This window comes from Triturus cristatus, chromosome 5_1 (genome assembly GCF_964204655.1).
Source record: "Triturus cristatus chromosome 5_1, aTriCri1.1, whole genome shotgun sequence".
Classification (NCBI taxonomy): Eukaryota; Metazoa; Chordata; class Amphibia; order Caudata; family Salamandridae; genus Triturus; species Triturus cristatus.
The window spans coordinates 341,759,510-341,777,695 of NC_140587.1; positions in this window are offsets into that span (position 1 = coordinate 341,759,510).

Here is an 18,186-nt window from a genome sequence, read left to right on the forward strand (position 1 = left end):
CTTGGCGATAATTTGTTTTTTGCTCGCTCTGTAAAATAATACATTCTCGCGCGTGCGCGATCGCCTTACCTGAATCTCTGCGTTCGCCGACAAGTTTTCTCGATCCGGTCGGGTTCTCCATAAGATGTGTATTGTTTTTAGCCATTTGCGCTGTCTCGCGACAGTTCGCGCCCGCAGTGACGTCATGCGTCGCGTGATCACGTCTTTCTTCTCGCGATCATGCACCGCGAGACAACTCAAAATAAGATGGCCGCGCCCGCGAGCAACCAGATGGGTAAGTTGGCGACCCGCAACCATGCAGAAAATCTCGCGAACATGCGGGAAAAAAACGTCCGCATCTTCACGATATTTCCGCTTGCTTGCGATAATTTTAAACATTTTCGCGATAATTTGCGAAAGTGGATTTCTCAAATTCGGCCCACTCCTACTCTGGACCTCTTCCCTTTTTCTTTTGTGGTAGGGGTGGGTTTTCCTTAATTTGTGGCAGCCATCTGCCCGAAATGGAAGGCTCCCAGCTGGTCTTATTTCACCAGAATTGCTATTCCAGCACTTCATCACGACGTGCTAGAATTGTTCAGACAAGCTTTGCAGCAGAGTGCTGTTCACAATATCCACCTGACTACAGACATGTGGACCAGTTGCCAAGCCACTGATTACAGGTGCATCACCTTTAGTAAGGTTTAGAGAAAAGATATCTACATGTGTTGACACTGTTGACATTTTTAATGGAGCTTGGAAGCATGCTACAGTAGCCATGATCACCATGGAGAAATCCCATAATGCTGCAAATATTTTGGAAGACTTTAACACTAAGGTATTTGAATGGCAGTGACCAAGAGGGCTTACCATTGGTTTTGTTGCCAAGGACAATGGCAGGAATATAGTTAAGGCCATGGAGGATGGTGGCTATTTCAGGGTCCTGTGTTTGGTGCACAGCATTAACATAATTGTTCAAGAATTTCTGGAAAAAAAAGATGTCAGCAACTTACTGACCACCTGCAGAAGAATATGCACACATTTCAGCCATTCTTTTAAAGCCTGTAAGCAGCTGAGGATCATTCAACATGATAACTAAGGGTGGGCGTAGTGGGCGTAGTGGGGCTACGTGAAGCAGCACGTAGTGTGCCCAAATCTACGCACACTACGCGCTTCGCGTAGCCCCACTACGTGCCACCCACCTCCCGCCCGCCCTTCTTTTAAATAATATAAGCATTGAAAAATAAATTAAAATAAGTCGACTTACCCGTAAGCGCGGCGTCTCCGGGGCTCCCTCTTTCTGTTTCTAATTTCTTCTGGCAAATGCGCATGCGCGGACGCCCGCGCATGCGCATTTCTCGCGAGAAATGCGCATGCGCGGGTGTCCGCGCATGCGCATTTGCCAGAAGAAATTAGAAACAGAAAGAAGGAGCCCCGGAGACGCCGCGCTTACGGGTAAGTCGACTTATTTTAATTTATTTTTCAATGCTTATATTATTTAAAAGAAGGGCGGGCGGGAGGTGGGTGGCGGGTGGCAAGCAGCTACGCTTCGCCCTCGGCGTGTGCGTAGCGCTGCCCTGCTTCGCCTACTTCGGAAAGTGCGAAGCAGGCAGCGCTACGTACACTACGTGGGCGAAGCGTAGTGCTACGCCCGGGGTTAATGATAACAGAATGTCAGTTAAAACACCCATCCAAGAGGTGCCAACATGTTGGAACTCAACGCATTACATGCTTGAAAGTCTGTTTGAGCAGTACAGGCCGATAAATGAATATGTCATGCAAAGAGGGTTTGCAACTGTGAAAGGCATGATCATTGAGATGGACCAATGGGGCCTCCTTTAGAGGTTTTCACACATAAAGTCAGCAAGGAGGACTATATCATGGGCCAAACTATCCCATTGTTACACATGCTACAGGAACTGCTAAATGAGGTGTCTGCAATGTACGCAGGCGTGGAGGACAGAGAAGAAGCATGTGAGTTGGTGGAGAGATTAATTCTTTGCTTATCTGAAAATATAAGGGTGCAAGGAGGCATTGTGTCATGCAGCCTCTACATTTGTGCCACATGTCTTGATCCAAGGTGCAAACCATTACAAACCATATTGGACACTTTCATTCCTTTTTCAGATGGGGATGTTGCCAACTTCAAAACTTGGATAGCTGTGCAAGCCAGTCAGCTAGAAAAAGAGCAGTTGGGAATTAGAGGCCCGCTCTGCTAGGGCACAACAAGTACTGCAGGGCAGCCTTCAAGTTCAACTTCAGAGTCTGAGGGCAGTGCAGTTAGTTCACAGCAGCCAAAGGCACCAACAACAGCAAGAACAACAACATCAATAACAAGAACAAGAACAGGAGCATCAGCCCCAAAATCGGAATGATTTCTACTGACAAGGTTTAGATCCAGTGCTGAGGCAAAGGCAAAAGAGGCAGAGCAAAGCAGAGCACCCATGACCTTTGAGCGGATGGTCCAGGCCTATCTAGATGACCCAAAAGAGGTCTACTTTGATCAAAATCCATTACTGTATTAGTATGGGAAAAGGCGCCAATAGCCAATGCTCAGCAGGCTGGCGATATACTACCTGGCTTGCCCCGTAGCAAGTGTCGCTGCTTAGTTTGTTTTCAGTGCTGCTGGTGCCATTCTGACAGTGAAAAGGACCAGTCTCTCACACCTAAATGTGGAGAGGTTAACCATGATAAAAATGAATCAGCACTTTATACCACCGGATTACACTATACCTGAAGTACCACAGCAGGAAGATGATGACGGCGAGACAGGTAATGGAAGCAGTGTGTTAGGTGACCGACTTTTGGGCGAACCACCAGAGTTTGAGGACGAGCTCTACTTCCCTGTCAACTAGGCCTTAGTTTCTACTAGGCCTTAGCGTAGTTTGCAGCGGTTTGCTATGCAGAGCTCCGCAAAGTAACAAAAAAACTCAGTAAAGCTCCGCAATTGGCAAATTGCAGTGCAAACTTCCATTCACCCAGATCTCCCTACATAAATTATACCTGAGCGGCAGCTCGCGCTCTCCAACTTACCATTCGGAGCACGAGCGGGGAAAAAACTACGCTGCACTATGCGGAGCTGAGTTTTTTGCACTCTGCGAGCTCCAGAGGAGTGTGGAGTGCAGAAAACTCCACAAACTCCACAAACAGAGCGGAGTTCACCACCCAGGCCTAGTTTCTAGTTACTTTCTTTCTTTCTTTGACATCCAAAAACAAAAACAAAAAAGATATAGCTAAGGAACATTATTTACTTTATCATGTGTGTGTGTCTTTCTGGCTCACCAATCCATATCTACCGTCTTACTGTTTAATTGCCCGATTGGAGTTGCAACTGTGTGCAGTCAGTGAAGCAGGTAGTCCTGACTTGCCCTAAAGCCATTTCCCTCAAGCCAGATATTGGATGAAGAATACAAACAACTGTGTGCCTGCCTCCAACCCTGGGCCCTGACAAACTATCTTTCCTTTCCTAACCTAGAGGGACTTCCCCAGAAGAACAGGTAAATGATGGCGTGCATTGCACGCGGAGTAATTGTTGTTTGTTGCGTATGATGCTTACTATTCTACACACAAAAAAAGTGACTCAAGTCAATCTTTCCCTTCTTGTTGTTTAATAACTAAATTGTACTGCTACAGGCCGATCCATTGCATTTTGAGTCGGGACGAGTCTGACTCACTCGGGACATTGTTGGTAAGGAGTTGGACACCATACAAGGGTCAGATTCTGGAACAACTCTGGGCGTGAGCATGACAACTTCAAGAAATGCCACCAGAGGAAGGTGGGAGTTTTCAAATGCACTGAAACCACCCGATTTGCATGATGATGATTTTGAAGTGGCCTAAAGGTAAACAACAACACCAGACCTACATGTCTGTGTAGTGGTGGTAGTGAGTATGGTGTGACTGACAGTAGTGCATTGATTTTTTACTTCATTTGGAAAATGCTATGTTGTTGTGTGTCTGTGTGTTTATGTGTGTGTGTGCTCAGTGTTGTCTGCCTCAAATTTGCAGCATAAATGAAGGTTGGGTGGGGGGCTGTTGTTGGAGGTAACTGCCTGAAATAGACATTTACAGGCTCTTTACCCTGCTCCATACTGGAAAAACAACTCACACTTGCCTTCACAAACCACCGCCAGACACCCAAGACTTACAGATGAACAGTCTAATTGGAATGCAGAGATGCAACTCCCAATTTGGCAATACAGTATTATTTTCATCTCGTCAATCATTACAACTGTGTGTGTTGTTTATGTTTGCTTATCTGACTCTTACAGATTGGATAATTAATATACTGCTCTGAACTAGTCTAATACTACTCATCATCATGCATGCATTTCCTTTTCCTTCCATATCAGATTTATGATAGTCGGCTGCCAAGATGAATGTGTTGCCCATGTGTAGTGTTAGTCTTTGTCAAACATTTCCCTCAAATCCCCTTCACATCCATTCATTGAAACCCTAACCCTCTTCCCCCGGGCTGTGTGATTTATTGAGGTGAGACTAAATTGAAATTACACCATTAATTGATCACATACTTGCTAGGATAGATATGGTGAAAGCAACACCAACTCAAGGCAGGGTGAGGATCTTGTGCTCTGAGTATTAGTATATAGCCCACACTGGAAATATATGTATTGGATTGCCCACTCATTCACAGTATTCGATATTCATTTTTTCCCCAGAGGAACATAATCAATCATAATTATTTGCCAGCATCATCATCCTTCCAGCACTCAAGGTTATGCTTGTCCACTTCATAGCTCAAGTCGACTTTGGTTTGTAACTTGTACTAGGCTAGCCCACCATTCTGTTTTATTTTACTTTAGTATTGCTTATCATGGTTTCTCGTTTGGTACTCTTCTTCTTGTGTAAGCTACTTCTACTAGTTGTTTTCTAGTCTCCCTCAGGTGACTGTCTCATTTTCCTTTTTTTTTTGCAACTGCTACTGTCTACTACTACCACCACCTTGGGAAACAAAACCATCACCATGCAGCCATTGCTTCGCCTAATCATCAATAACAGGTAAGAGAAGAAGTGTTGGGGATGCAATAGTGTATATACTATGGAACTTAATTCATTCACACACCCCTTCCGAGACCATAGGGGTTATGTATTTGCAGACTGTATAGACTAGGAGGAGAGAGTAGTTGTAGGGCAAGTGAGGGTACTGAATGTATCTGTTTTTCTGTTATACTACATCAGCAGATTTCGAAAACTGACTGCTGCCCTGCTACAAAGGAAACCATGCGAAGTAAGAGAAAACCCCTCCCCGAAAAAAGATTTACATCATATTGTAAAACTAAAAATGCATTCCCCTAACACATTTAAAACTAGCAATGCCCACAACACCTGACCCCCCTCCCCAACCCCAACCAATGTTCAACAAGAGTCCAAAAACCACATTTCTGTAAGTAAAACCTCAATCCAATTTCCCCAACTCCCACATCCCACCCCCACCCTCTCCTCAACAGGTCCCACTCCCACCCACCAAACAAATGATTAACAAAGGGGCTCTCTAGGCTGTCGAAACGCTCACCCATTCAGCTTTCTGGGCACGTTATCCTAAGGAGCATGCAGCAGTGACATTTTCTAACTATTACCTACAAGGGGGTAGCAGCAGTAGATTAGGAGTGGCAGCGGGTAGCTGCCAGACCATGATGCCATACCATTGGAGTTACTACTGGGGCCTGGCTGGGGCCCGGGACATTGGAGGCTGCAGCTTCTGCTGCCTTCTCCTCCTGCTAGACCACCAGCCACCAAAATTCATCCCTTATGACCTCCAGCTTCCTTTTCCGGGTCCTGGCTGCTGTCTCCCACCTGTCAGATTGTGGATTGGCAGGAGTTGCTATATCGAGAAAGAAAAAAGACAAATTGTAACCAGTACTCTTAGCAAAACAGTAACACATAAAATTATTATATAGTGGCACAGTAGCACTAGCAGTACATAACATTTGTGGTATCTACCTCGAATCCTCAGCTCCTAAGATTTGGATGAGATTAGAGTCTCAGGCATAAGGTATTAAAGTATGGATTTGGAGTAGACAAATATTCTTCCTCTCTCTCTCTCTTGTTTAGCTAAATTAATCTTGTAGCATGCCAGTTCAGGTTGTGCAAGTTGCGCTACTCACCCGTGAGGGTCTCAATGCGCTGAGGGGGGGTACGCAGATCCATTGAGCTGAAGAGCCAGGTCTTGAGGGTCTTCCTGATGGTATTCAGGTAGGGGGCACGTCTGATGTCTGCCGGTAGATCGTTCCAGGTCTTGGATGCAATGTGAGAGAACGATCTTCCGCCTGCTCTGGCTCTGTGCATGCGTGTGGTTTCTGCCAGTGTGAGGTTGGCAGATTGGAGGTTTCTTTTGGGTACGTGGAAGTTTATCCTGTTGTTGAGGTATTTGGGTCCGTTGTTGAGTTGGCATTTGTAGGCGTGAGAGAGGATTTTCAAGGTGACTCTCTTTCCCACAGGGAGCCAGTGGAGTCTCCGCAGGTGTTGGCTGATGTATTCGTGCCAGGGAATGCCGAGGACGAGTCTGCCCGCGGTGTTCTGTATTATCTGGAGTTTGCAGAGTAGGGACTTGTTGATGCTGGCATAGAGAGTGTTTCCATAGTCTGGTCTGCTGGTGATGAGTGTGTGGGTAACTGTCTTCCTTGACTCAGGGGGGATCCATTTGAAGGTCTTGCGAAGGATGTGGAGGGTGTCAAAGCAGCTGGAGGTGATGGTATTGACCTGTCGGTTCATGGCGAGTGGTGAGTCGAGTATAATGCTGATGTATTTGGCATGGTATGAGGGGGTGGGCGGGCTTCCGAGGGTGCTGGGTCACCAGGTGTTTTCCCAAGCTTAAGGGCTGGTTCCAAGAATGAGGACTTCTGTCTTCTCGGCCTTGAGTTTTAGGCTGCTGTTGGTCATCCAGACTGCAACGTCTTGCATTCCTCTCTGGAAGTTTTGCTGTGGTTGGGTCTTTGGTGAGGGAGAGGATGAGCTGGGTGTCGTCGGCATAGGATATGATGTTGAGGCCGTGTTGTCGGAGGATGACTGCGAGGGGCACCATGTAGATGTTGAAGAGGGTCGGGCTCAGAGATGACCCCTGCAGGACTCAGCAGGTGATTTCCGTGGGGGCAGAAAGGAAGGGCGGTAGTCTGATCCTTTGGCTTCTTCCAGTGAGGAACGATCGGATCCAGTCCAGGGCAGTTCCATGTATGTCGGCATCATGCAGTCTGGTGACCAGGGTGTGGTGAGAGACGGTGTCGAAGGCTGCAGACAGGTTGAGGAGGATGACTGCTGTGGAGTGACCTTGGTCCAGGAAGGTGCGGATGTCATCTGTGGTGGCAAGTAGGGCGGTCCGTGTGCTGTGATTGCTTCAGAATCCGAATTGGGATGGGTCGAGGATGGTGTTATCTTCGATGAATCATGTCAGTTACCTGTTACCTGCTTTCTCTGCCACTTTGGCTGATAAGGGGAGGAGCAAGATGGGCCAGTAGTTCTTGAGGTCAGTGGGGTCGGCTGTGGGCTTCTTGAGCAGGGGTCTGACCTCTGAGTCATCTGGGAAGGGGCCTGTTGTGCCTGTTATGAAGTTGGTGTTGATGGTGTGTTGCAGTTCAGGTGCGATGGCGACCGTGGCTCTGTGGCAGATGTGCGAGGGGCAGGGGCTGGTGGGGGCTCCCCAGAGGATGCCTTTCATGGTCGTGGCAGTGTCCTCAGTTGTGATTGGTGTCCAGTTGGAGATGGTGGGCTGGCTTGTGTCTCTGGAGGGTGGGGGGCTGGCTGTGGCGTCTTGTGGGTGGTCGACAAAGTTGTCATAGAGTGTTCTGATCTTGAGGTGGAAGTAGGTTCCAAGCTTGTCGCAGAGGTCCTGGGGCAGGGTGATACCTGTGGCCTCGCTGCATGAGTTGGTGAATTCCTGGATGACACTGAAGAGTTCCTTGGAGTTGGTGAGGATTTTGTTGTGGATGAAGTTCCTTTTGGTTGTTCTGATTTAGTTGTAGTTATCCATCATGGCGTCCCTGTAGGTAGAGTAGTTATCTGTTGTCTTGGTGTTTCTCCAGTTCTTCTCTAGGCATCTGCAGGAGCACCTGGCTACTTGGAGATTGGTGGTGAACCAGGAGGCTTCCCAGGGGTGCTGTTTGCCGGGGTTGCGTAGCGGTCGAGCTCATCTGCGCATTTGGAGATCCAAGTGTGGAGTCTTCTGGCTGCGATGTTTGCATCGGATGGCCAGCTGTAGTTGTCTCGGGTGAGGGTGGAGTTCAGTTGCTCGTCGGTAACCTTGCTCCAGTTCCTTTTTGGTGGGTGGGGAACATACTTGTGCCACAGACTTACATTACTTTACTACTGTCTGCAGGTGGGGCAGCTGTACTACACACTTATCTCTATTTCTATTATGGCCATGCTCTGTTAAATGGCAAATGCTCAATTTTACTTTCATCTTGACTAGCCTACAACAGGACAGATGAATAGTTACTAATATAAATGATGATGAATGGCACAATGTCACGTGAGGTACTACTTTGTACCCATGCAGCAGTTAGGCCACCAATCGCTGACACTGTAAAAAAATGAAATGGGTAAGGAGTGGGCCTCTGGGGGAGGTGATTGATGATGGGTGGGTAGGGTACATAATATCATGTTGTGCTTGGAAACCACTGTGAGTCCAGGGAGTAGTCCTAAATACAACCTCCTCAAACATTTGAATCTGAAACCTTGCTGTTTATTCTTCCCATGGATTTTTCCAATTATCATTGCATTGTACTTCTAGCATTATTTTTTCACCCTTGGCTTTACTACACAGGCACGGTTTAAGTTTTACATTCTCTTCATCCGATCTTCACCTATGATTGAATACCATCTATCAATTTCAAACATGGCTATCATTCGGCTATCATTCTCAGCAAACCTTTCACCAACATACATTTGTCATTTGACCACCCCTTGACATGTGCCCTTACTCCTTACTTTAGGTTGACCCGACAAACCTTTCACCCATGCACTTTCACCCACACAAGCAGGCAGCCCTTCTTTCACCTTTCACCCATCCTTCAACCACCCATGCATATCACCCATCTATATCATTCCCTTCAGCCTTCACACACCCATCCTTCACTGCCAGTCATATCACATTTCACCCATCCTTCCTCCTTCCATCCATATTTCCCTTTTCCATCAACTTATCAAGGTCTGAGTCTTTTCCATAAAACATTCTCTGATCAGTTGAAGATATAAGAGGCCATTAGTTACTCAACTCCCACTGTATATGATAATGCTAAGTAAAGGGTGTCTTCAACTGTTCACAAATTAGTCTTACAGTACATTGTACAGTGAACACCCTTGCAGCGGGTGTAAATAAATTCAAATTGTCAATAAGCAAGCAATATAACTTACCACCGCCCACCACTGCTGCTGGCTCACCCCCTGCAACTGCTGCATCAGGTCCTAGAAGGCTAGCGTCGATGTTGCCGTTCCCGCTGGCTCTGGCACTGGTGGTTGGTACACTAAAAAAAACTATACACATTTTTAAATGGCATGGCATATATACGCCTCCCCCTGTTTATTTTTTTACGTAGCAAGATTGAAAATACATACACCACACACATCACTACAATTCTGGTACAGACTACAGAGCGCATTATGTTCTATCAAAAATAATAAAATCAGGTTAGGCATTTTGTTGGTAGCAATTTTTGAAATGCTGCTCAAGAAGACAACCTGTAAAGAACTGGACTACGTGGCTAGTGCTATCGGTGAATCTGAGTTTTCGAAAAGAAATAAGAGTGGGCAACTGGGCAGACAATCAACCTGGGTTCTTCTTGGTTGGAAAATTCTAAAGTGCCGTCCTCAATCCTCAAAAATCCCTTCTGGTCATGGTGCATGGTAATTGGTTCACCATCAGCTGCTGCTATTATAGAAAATACTAGGCCTAGATAAGAAGACAAAACTTTGGGGTGTCCAACGGGACCATGGCCACTCTTGTTGTTTTACTGATTGAGCATGAGAAAGTAAAAGAAAGCCTTCTCATTCTCAATCTCAATTCAACAAAAATGCATAGAATAATACCTTACTTGGGCATGCAATATGCACAACAGAGTAGTAGTACTAGTGGTAGTAGGAGCAATGGGTTCTCTTTCAGTATCACCACTAAACAGTCCACAAAATATATAAGGGAAGAGGGAAAGCTGACAAAATAAACAGAGGAGAGCAAGCTACATACAGACTAGTACAGATTGAGGCAGTTTGAGGTAAAAATTAAAATACATACACTAGAAATATAAAATAACTAAGTTAGTAAATAAAATGCTGCAGGGATAACAAGACGTTAGAAACAGTAGATCGAGTGAAGATGATTTTCGAAAAAATAATATTAGGAAATGGAAATAAAATTTCAAAATAAAGAGCGGTAAAGGTTAGGGAAATATATATATAATATTCACAACAGGAGGACTTATTGGGGTCAGCAGAGCCATCAGATGAGGAGCGTTCCTGCTGAGAGGCACCTCCAGCTCCTCCACCCACCTTGGATGACCTTATCTGCGTCTCACTCTTGTCCCTGGAACCTGATGATTGTGTAAGACCTAATGAAAGAGATAAAAAATATTATTGGTGTTAATATTAAATTGCTGGAGGGCGCTAGAGAGCCCGAAGCAAGAGGGCCGCACATTAGTGCAGCTCTGCTGGTCAGGGCCATAATCCTGCAAATATCCTGCCTTTCTCTGTGATACTGGTAGGCGCATCGTGGCGGCTCTGTTTCCCCTACACCTGGAGAGCGCATCGATCCAACTGTGGTGCTCATTGGTGCTGTCTAAGTGCTGCATTTTGCCGATCGGCGCGGATTCGCGGGGCCAGGGAGCAATGGCGGATGGAGTCCGGTGAGCTAAGATGCAGCCTGACGGAAGGTGTGGACGTGCCCCGGATGCTTATTGTGAGGCAGGAGCTGCCGAGGCCTGTGCGGGGGGCTTTGGGCGCCTCTGCGGACTGCTGAGTGGCGCTGCTGGTGATCGTCCATGGCCGAGACTTTGATGGTGTGCAGAGAGGTTCGGGACTGTTCGCGCCGGCCGGGAGAGCGTGACTGGTCTCCGGCGCTGGGTGCGCTGCGACTGCAGGTGGAGGCGGAGTGCTAGTGATCCCCTGTTCACCACTTGACTGGATAGTGGCTGTGGGTGAGTGCAGGCTTGCGGGCGGTGTTCTCCTGCCGCCTTTACGTGCTGAATCGGCGGAAGCAGTCTGCCTGAGCACACTGAGGAGGAGTGCGGGACTCTTGCCACCCGCCATCTTAGGGCGTTTGTAACTCCTGGCAGTGAAACCGATTCCCTTGAACGGCAGGGGTTGTGGGCATAGTGTACTTGCTCTACACAGCGCTCTGCATACCCCCAATTGCCCTGGGAAGTGCATCATTTGACTGCAGAACCATGTGATTCTTGCCCGATCAGCTCCTCTCTCTAGCATATCAATACCCATCGCCCTCATGAACATTGTGGACAATCAGCCCCTGTAGGGTGAAAGTTTGGGAGGATCAGCGCAGCACATCAGGAGGCTCTCACTGTTCGCTGCATGTACACTAGGAGTGCTGCTCTTTCAGTCCCCTATCTGATGGGATTGTGAATTCACTGTCTACTACTGGACAGGTTAGGTTCAGCAGAGAGCAACCAAGGGCATATCTGGTGGCAGCACACTTGCAGGATAGCGACGTGGCTTCGGTGCTGCGATGGGGAAAACAGATAAACAGGTGCAGCCCAAACTTTTGAATCCAAGCGCCTGAAGAATACGGTGTTGCAAGCAGCATCTGATACGGAAACGGACATGGAGGCTGGAGGCACTAGTAAGTTGGAACGAATGTTGCTGACTGTGCAGCAGAGCTTACTCACCATTGATGGCAAAATAGGCAACATTAATCTCTGCATTGATAACATGGCGTCTAAGCTGGATAAACATGGAGAGCGCTTAGAAGAGGCCGAGCAGCTCATTTCAAACGCTGAAGACAAGGTAGACAACATTCCTAAATCCTGCGCACAGATGGAGAAGCTGCTCGCAGTAATAAATGCGAAGAATGAGGATTTGGAAGCCAGGTCCAGACGTAACAACCTGCACGTTCTTGGGGTCCCGGAGTCCACCAATGTTGGGAGGATGGAGCTTTATATAGAGGACATTCTTAAAACTTTATTTGGCGCAGAGAAATTCTCCAATATACTGGTGGGTGAGTGGGCACATAGATCTTGGGCGCCGTGTCCAGTACCGGGGGCAAAACCCCCGACCAATCATTGCCCGGCTCCTTAATTTTGGGGACCGGGACACAGGCCTTCGGCTGGCAAGAGAGATGGGCACTACTCAGTATCAGGGTGTGGAGGTTCAGCTATTCCCGGACTTCCCCAGAGCAGTGCAGCAGGTGAGGCGTGAGTTTCAGCCAGCAAAAAGGCGCTTGCAAGCGCTGAAGTTACAATACGCCATGCTTTATCCTGCGCGGCTACGCATAAAGCACGACGGAAAGACTAAGTTGTTCACGACTCCCAAAGACGCCATGCACTACATCAAGCAGCTTGAGCGCAGAGACTCTACAAGAATGGCTGGCGAGGAGGCGGACAATGAAGACTGATGGCCTAGGCAGTTGTCTGGGTGGATCTGTTATTGTATTGTATTGTAGTGTAGTAGGGCGCCCGTTAGGCACCCTTGTGGCGGCTGAATGGAATGGTTGGAAGACTCATTGGTTTGAAAATGGGACTGGGACGCAATGTGATTGTTATCTTTGTCTGAGTTCGCCACTATGGTGCGCTGTGTCGCATGTGAGATGGCACTGATGTTCATGACCGTGTTAACTTGCCCTCTGAATGAGACTATAGCACCTATCACCAACAATTGTTTTTTCTTTTTTTTGATGGTGCTGTTTGGGTGTTGGGGTGGGTGGCGTGGTCTGCCGAGACATACCTGAGACCTGCGGGGCAACTTGATGGGGGCCCTATGACAGTCGAATTTATCGCAGGTATAGTACCGAGTGTACCCTGACCTCCCGTATTACAATAAGGGGGTCACTGGGCAACTACTGTCCTCCATGAGGGTGATCCCCACACAGTTAAGAACAGTAGTTATCATTATGGAGCAGGTTAGCTGCTCAATGTGGCCTGGAAGGGGGGGTTAAACTGGCTGTTCAGTTTTGTGGGTCTCCTCAGTGTGATTGGGATGCTGGGGTGGATGGGGGGCCTGGTTGGGGAATTGTTTAGAGATACATTCTTGATTTATAGAATACTAAGCTGGGAAATGGCTGAGGTTCATAGGTCCCATGATGTATATGCCAAGTATGTTGTTACTATACATGTGAATGCCGCAGGCAGAGGTTAGACTACACTGGCTGACGTGGAATGTTAGGGGGCTCAATAATCCCAAAAAGACTAGGCAGGTGTTGGCGTACCTTGACCGTCATAGTATACAAGTGGCGTTGTTACAGGAAACCCACCTCACCAAGGCTGCAGCCTCCACTATAGTCACTAAATGGGCAGGCACCAGGTTCAGCTCCTCGTACTCCTCGTGTGTGCGGGGAGTGATGGTCCTCATAAAAAAGAATGTTCCCTTTGTCAGCATTTATGAGGAGGTTGATGACGATGGCAGCTATGTGATTATTCAGGGTAAGCTATGTGGTAAACCTGTTACCATAGTAAACGTGTATGGGCTGAATGTCGATTACCCTGCTTTCTATGCTGAGCAATGGAACAAAGTGTATCTGTTACCACCTACATCGCTGATATGTGGGGGTGATTTTAACGTGATATTAGATGCTGCCTTGGACCGCCGCACTGCTTCAGATATTACCACCAAGAAGGCTGCCAAAGCAATACACAGTGGTATGCAAAATCTAAGTCGATTGGATGTATGGCGATTGAGGCATCCGGGGGTGCCGGAGGGTACATGCCACTCACAGCTCGTGGTCCCGTATTGACTATTGGCTGATCACGGCGGATGTTAATACACGGACTACTGGGGTTGTACATCTCCCTCGTACGTTATCTGATCATTCTCCTGTAAAACTCACTGTGATGATACCTACTTACAGGCCCCCTCTATTTCAATGGAGGCTGCAGCCCTCTGAGCTGTTAGACCAAGTGTTCAGGGAGGGACTGCGTGAGGCTATAGTTAATTACTTCACCGAAAATGTAGGATCAGTACAGAGTCTTGGCACAATATGGGAAGCTTTTAAGGCCACTGTACAGGCTGCAGGCTGGGGTGTTCAAATCACTTTGTGCCTTCATGGTGTGGCTGTAAAGAGAACTGGGGCAACTAGAACGGCAGTATGACGTGGCGCTGGATGCGGCATTACTTGCCTCTATACGCTCCAAACCTACAGAGTACAATGAGATAACAGACCAAGAAGTGAAGCATATGTCCAGGCAATGGCAAGCCAGATATTATGCGGAAGGGGGTCGTCCGGGCCGTGCGTTGGCGAGCAGGATTACAGAGTTCTGGAACAAACAATGCTTGATTCACTCCATTACAGAGGGGGAGCACACTTATTGTGATACATCGGACATACTGGGCAAGTTCACACAGCATTACAGAGAGATGTATGAGGCTAGGCCTACTGCGAGTGAGGACGATATCGCTCAGTACCTTGATGACATTGCCCTGGTGTGGTTGTCGAGGAGGCAACAGGAGTTCCTGATGCATCCATTGACAGTGGGTGAGATTAGGGATGCTAATGCGGCGCTGCCAAATGGTAAGGCCACAGGCACGGATGGGCTCCCAGCAGAGTTCTATAAGTAGTATGTGGACATATTGGTGCCGCACCTACAGGCTATGTTTGAGGAGGCGTATGAGCAACAGCGTCTGCTGGATACCTTGCGCGAGGCTCTTATCATAACTTTATTGAAACTGGGGAAAGCATCAGACAAATGTGACTCATATAGACCTTTGTCTTTGATGAACACGGATGTCAAAATCCTTGCTAAAGTGCTGGCAGCCCGATTACACCTGCTGATGCCGGTCATGGTCTTACCAGACCAGTCAGGGTTTATCCCGACCCGATCCACTGCTCATAACCTTAGAACTATGTTCTGAAACCTGATATGTCGGCAGCTGCAGTATTGCTGGATGCCGCAAAGGCGTTTGATTCCATCACGTGGACGTATATGTTTGCAGTGCTGCATCACATGGGCGTTCCCTATGTTTATACAAACTGGATTAAATTGCTGTACATTGATCCAATGGCCCTCATACGGGTCAATGGCCAGACTTCGGGTGCGATTCGAATTAGGCGGGTTACGAGGCATGGGTGCCTGCTATCACCCTTACTATTTGCGCTAATTATGGAACCTCTGGCCTGCATTTTATGACAACAGCATGCTGGGGCGGCTTTGCGTTTCTTGCAGTGGCCGTTGGCGGTGTCCATGTATGCAGACAACATGGTCCTTTATGTGCGAGACCCTGCAGTGCATCTGGACAGGTTAATTCGTGAGTATGTACGGTTTGAATGGTATTCTGGCCTTGCAATAAACTGGTACAAGTTGACTGTATTCCCCTTAACGGACAGCACCACCCCGTTTGAGCTGGAGTGTCCTCTTGAATGGACGACTTAGCCAGTCAAGTATTTGGGTGTCTGGGCTCACAGGGACTCCAAAGTTGTTGTTACCACCAATTATGGCACTGCCATCAAGCGACTAGAAGATCAAGTAGCGAGATGGATTAAACTACCTCTTACATGTGCGGACAGAGTGGCACTCATCAAAATGGTGGTGCTACCACGGTTTTTATATCTTTTTGTGAACATACCTTTTTTTCGTCACGCTCAGATCATTGTTAATTACATTGGCATGGGGGAGAAAAGCAAGAGTGAAATGGGAGATGCTCACAAGGCAGTATGACATGGGAGGTTTTGCTGTGCCTGATATGCAGCTGTCTTATCTATGTGCACAAGCACATAATACCTATTTTTGGCTCAAAGCTCTACCATATACACCACACATTGCGGTAGAGGCCGGCGCTGCCTACCCAATTCCCCTAAAAGCAATTGTTGTGAATAACGCTACAGTTCTTGAAAGGGACAAAATAGATACGGTGAAATGTATGTTTCAAGCATGGCAGGACCTGGGACGTCGGGCCAGGAGGCTGCCGCTGTATGCTCCGACGATACACCTAGTACATCATATGGATATATCGGTGACGGGTGAGGTGGAGTCCCTTAGAATATTGCATGCTGCTGGGGCACACACTATGGGGGATGTATCCTGGTGGTCACTTTCTGCAACTAAATGATTTTGTGGGTGATAGGGAGTATGTAGTGATGCTGACTTTTATTTATAGCAGACTGCGGGCCGCATTAAAGTCATTGTATTCCAGTTTCCCTGTGAAGCCGCCAACGCTAGCAGCTCTGCAGTGTCTGTATACTGCGCAGAATACAACCAAACTAGTTTCACGTTTATATACGGCCTCCCAAAAGGATGAGGTGCCAATAGCTGCAGCCTCGTTAGCAAAATGGAATGCTATCCTCCCGCAACCACTGACGACAGAATAATGGGAATTGAGGTGCCGCTTAACGGGCCAGTTTGCTGCAAATGGTAATCTTAAGTACACTCACTATAAATATATTCATCAGGTATATTATACCCCTATGTAACTGTATAAATATGGACTGCAATATTCTCCTTGTTGTCGGAGATGTGGAGCAGATAATGCAGATTTTCAGCATTTAGCCTGGGCTTGTGTAAAAGTAGCGGCTTTTTGGGGTGAAGTCACGACTACGCTGTCGGCTATGGTGGGTGAGGTAGTCGACTGTAATATGAAGGTCTGCTTGTTGGGGCATGTCCTACATCTTAAGTCTGTGAACCGCAAGCTTATGGCGCTGGCGCTGCAATTAGCGAAGCGCAGGGGTCTCGCTGCACTGGGATGGGCGCCCAGCACCTAAATTGGCACGCTGGCTGCAAGACATTACATACTGTCGTGATCAAATCACATGTTATGCAGAGGAACTCCCAAGTGTGTCCCGACCACAAGACATTTGGGCCCCCTTTACTGCCTACCTGCTGGCTACTACCACTAATTGAGGACACTATTGTGTTATGCACATGTGACTGTCTTGAATATTGGTGCACTTGTAATTTATCACCATCTAGATTTATGTACCCTTGTGATAACTGACTTACTGTATTCTGTATGACATGTGATGATGTAATGATATCTCTACTGGTTATTGTTCTACGAAAACTTCAATAAACAAAATATAAAAGAAAATATATATATATATATTAATTCGCTCCAAAAAGATTATTTGGCAGGAAACAGCAATTTCAATAACATTTACCTTTCATACAAGCAATCATATTCGTGAATCCTACACCTACCAAACCCACGTATTCCAAAGACTTTGGAATGAATTGCAAAAATAATTATATTTGCTTCTAAGTTCCGATCTAATTCGCAAATCGCAATCATCTCAACCGCCTTTGACAGGCCAATAAGTCTGCATTTAGTCTTCCACATGGATGGACACATGCTAAGTGCATACACCAAATTGGTTGATTGTCGCTACTTGCTAGTCACTATACGAACTAAAAAAATAAAAAAGTTTCTATTAAGTGAGAGTACGCTGGCCGCTACATTTTTGCTAATACTACTAAGTAACTAACTAACTTCCACTATCTTAATGACAGGACAAAGGAAAGGAGTCTCTCTAGTCTGCATTACCTAACTTATGTTCCTATATAATCTGCCCATGTGAGCGCAAAGTTGCAAACAAATGTACAATTCGGTAGAGCTGAGCATGAGCACCTGTCTAGAATAGCAATCACATGATATAATATAACATTTTTAAACCTAACTTACCTGCATGTGAACAGCTGCATTCTTGCTATTTGGGTAAACAATATTATTTGCAATAACATAGAACACACAATAATAATTATAATTAGCTACTCACCAAACCCTGTGCCCTCAGCATCTAGCAGGTCCAGGATATCAGACTACTGGTTCATCAATTGATTATGGGTGCGCTGGACCCCACAGCAGCGATAGACTGCCCGGCGCACCCTCGTCCATTGCCGGTGAAGCTCCCGGATCCTGTGCTTGGACCCAGGCCTGCTGCCAGGGTGGGGGGGGAGGTGGCGATGCACAAAAAAAGCAAGTACTGCCATCTCCACCTTCAAAAACAAGGGCCAGAGCTGCAACCCTGCCGAGTCACACTCTCTGCCATGATGCTGGGAGCACGGGGTGGAAAAAGAAATGTAAAAAGTAAAAAATTAAGGGAGAAAAAGAAGA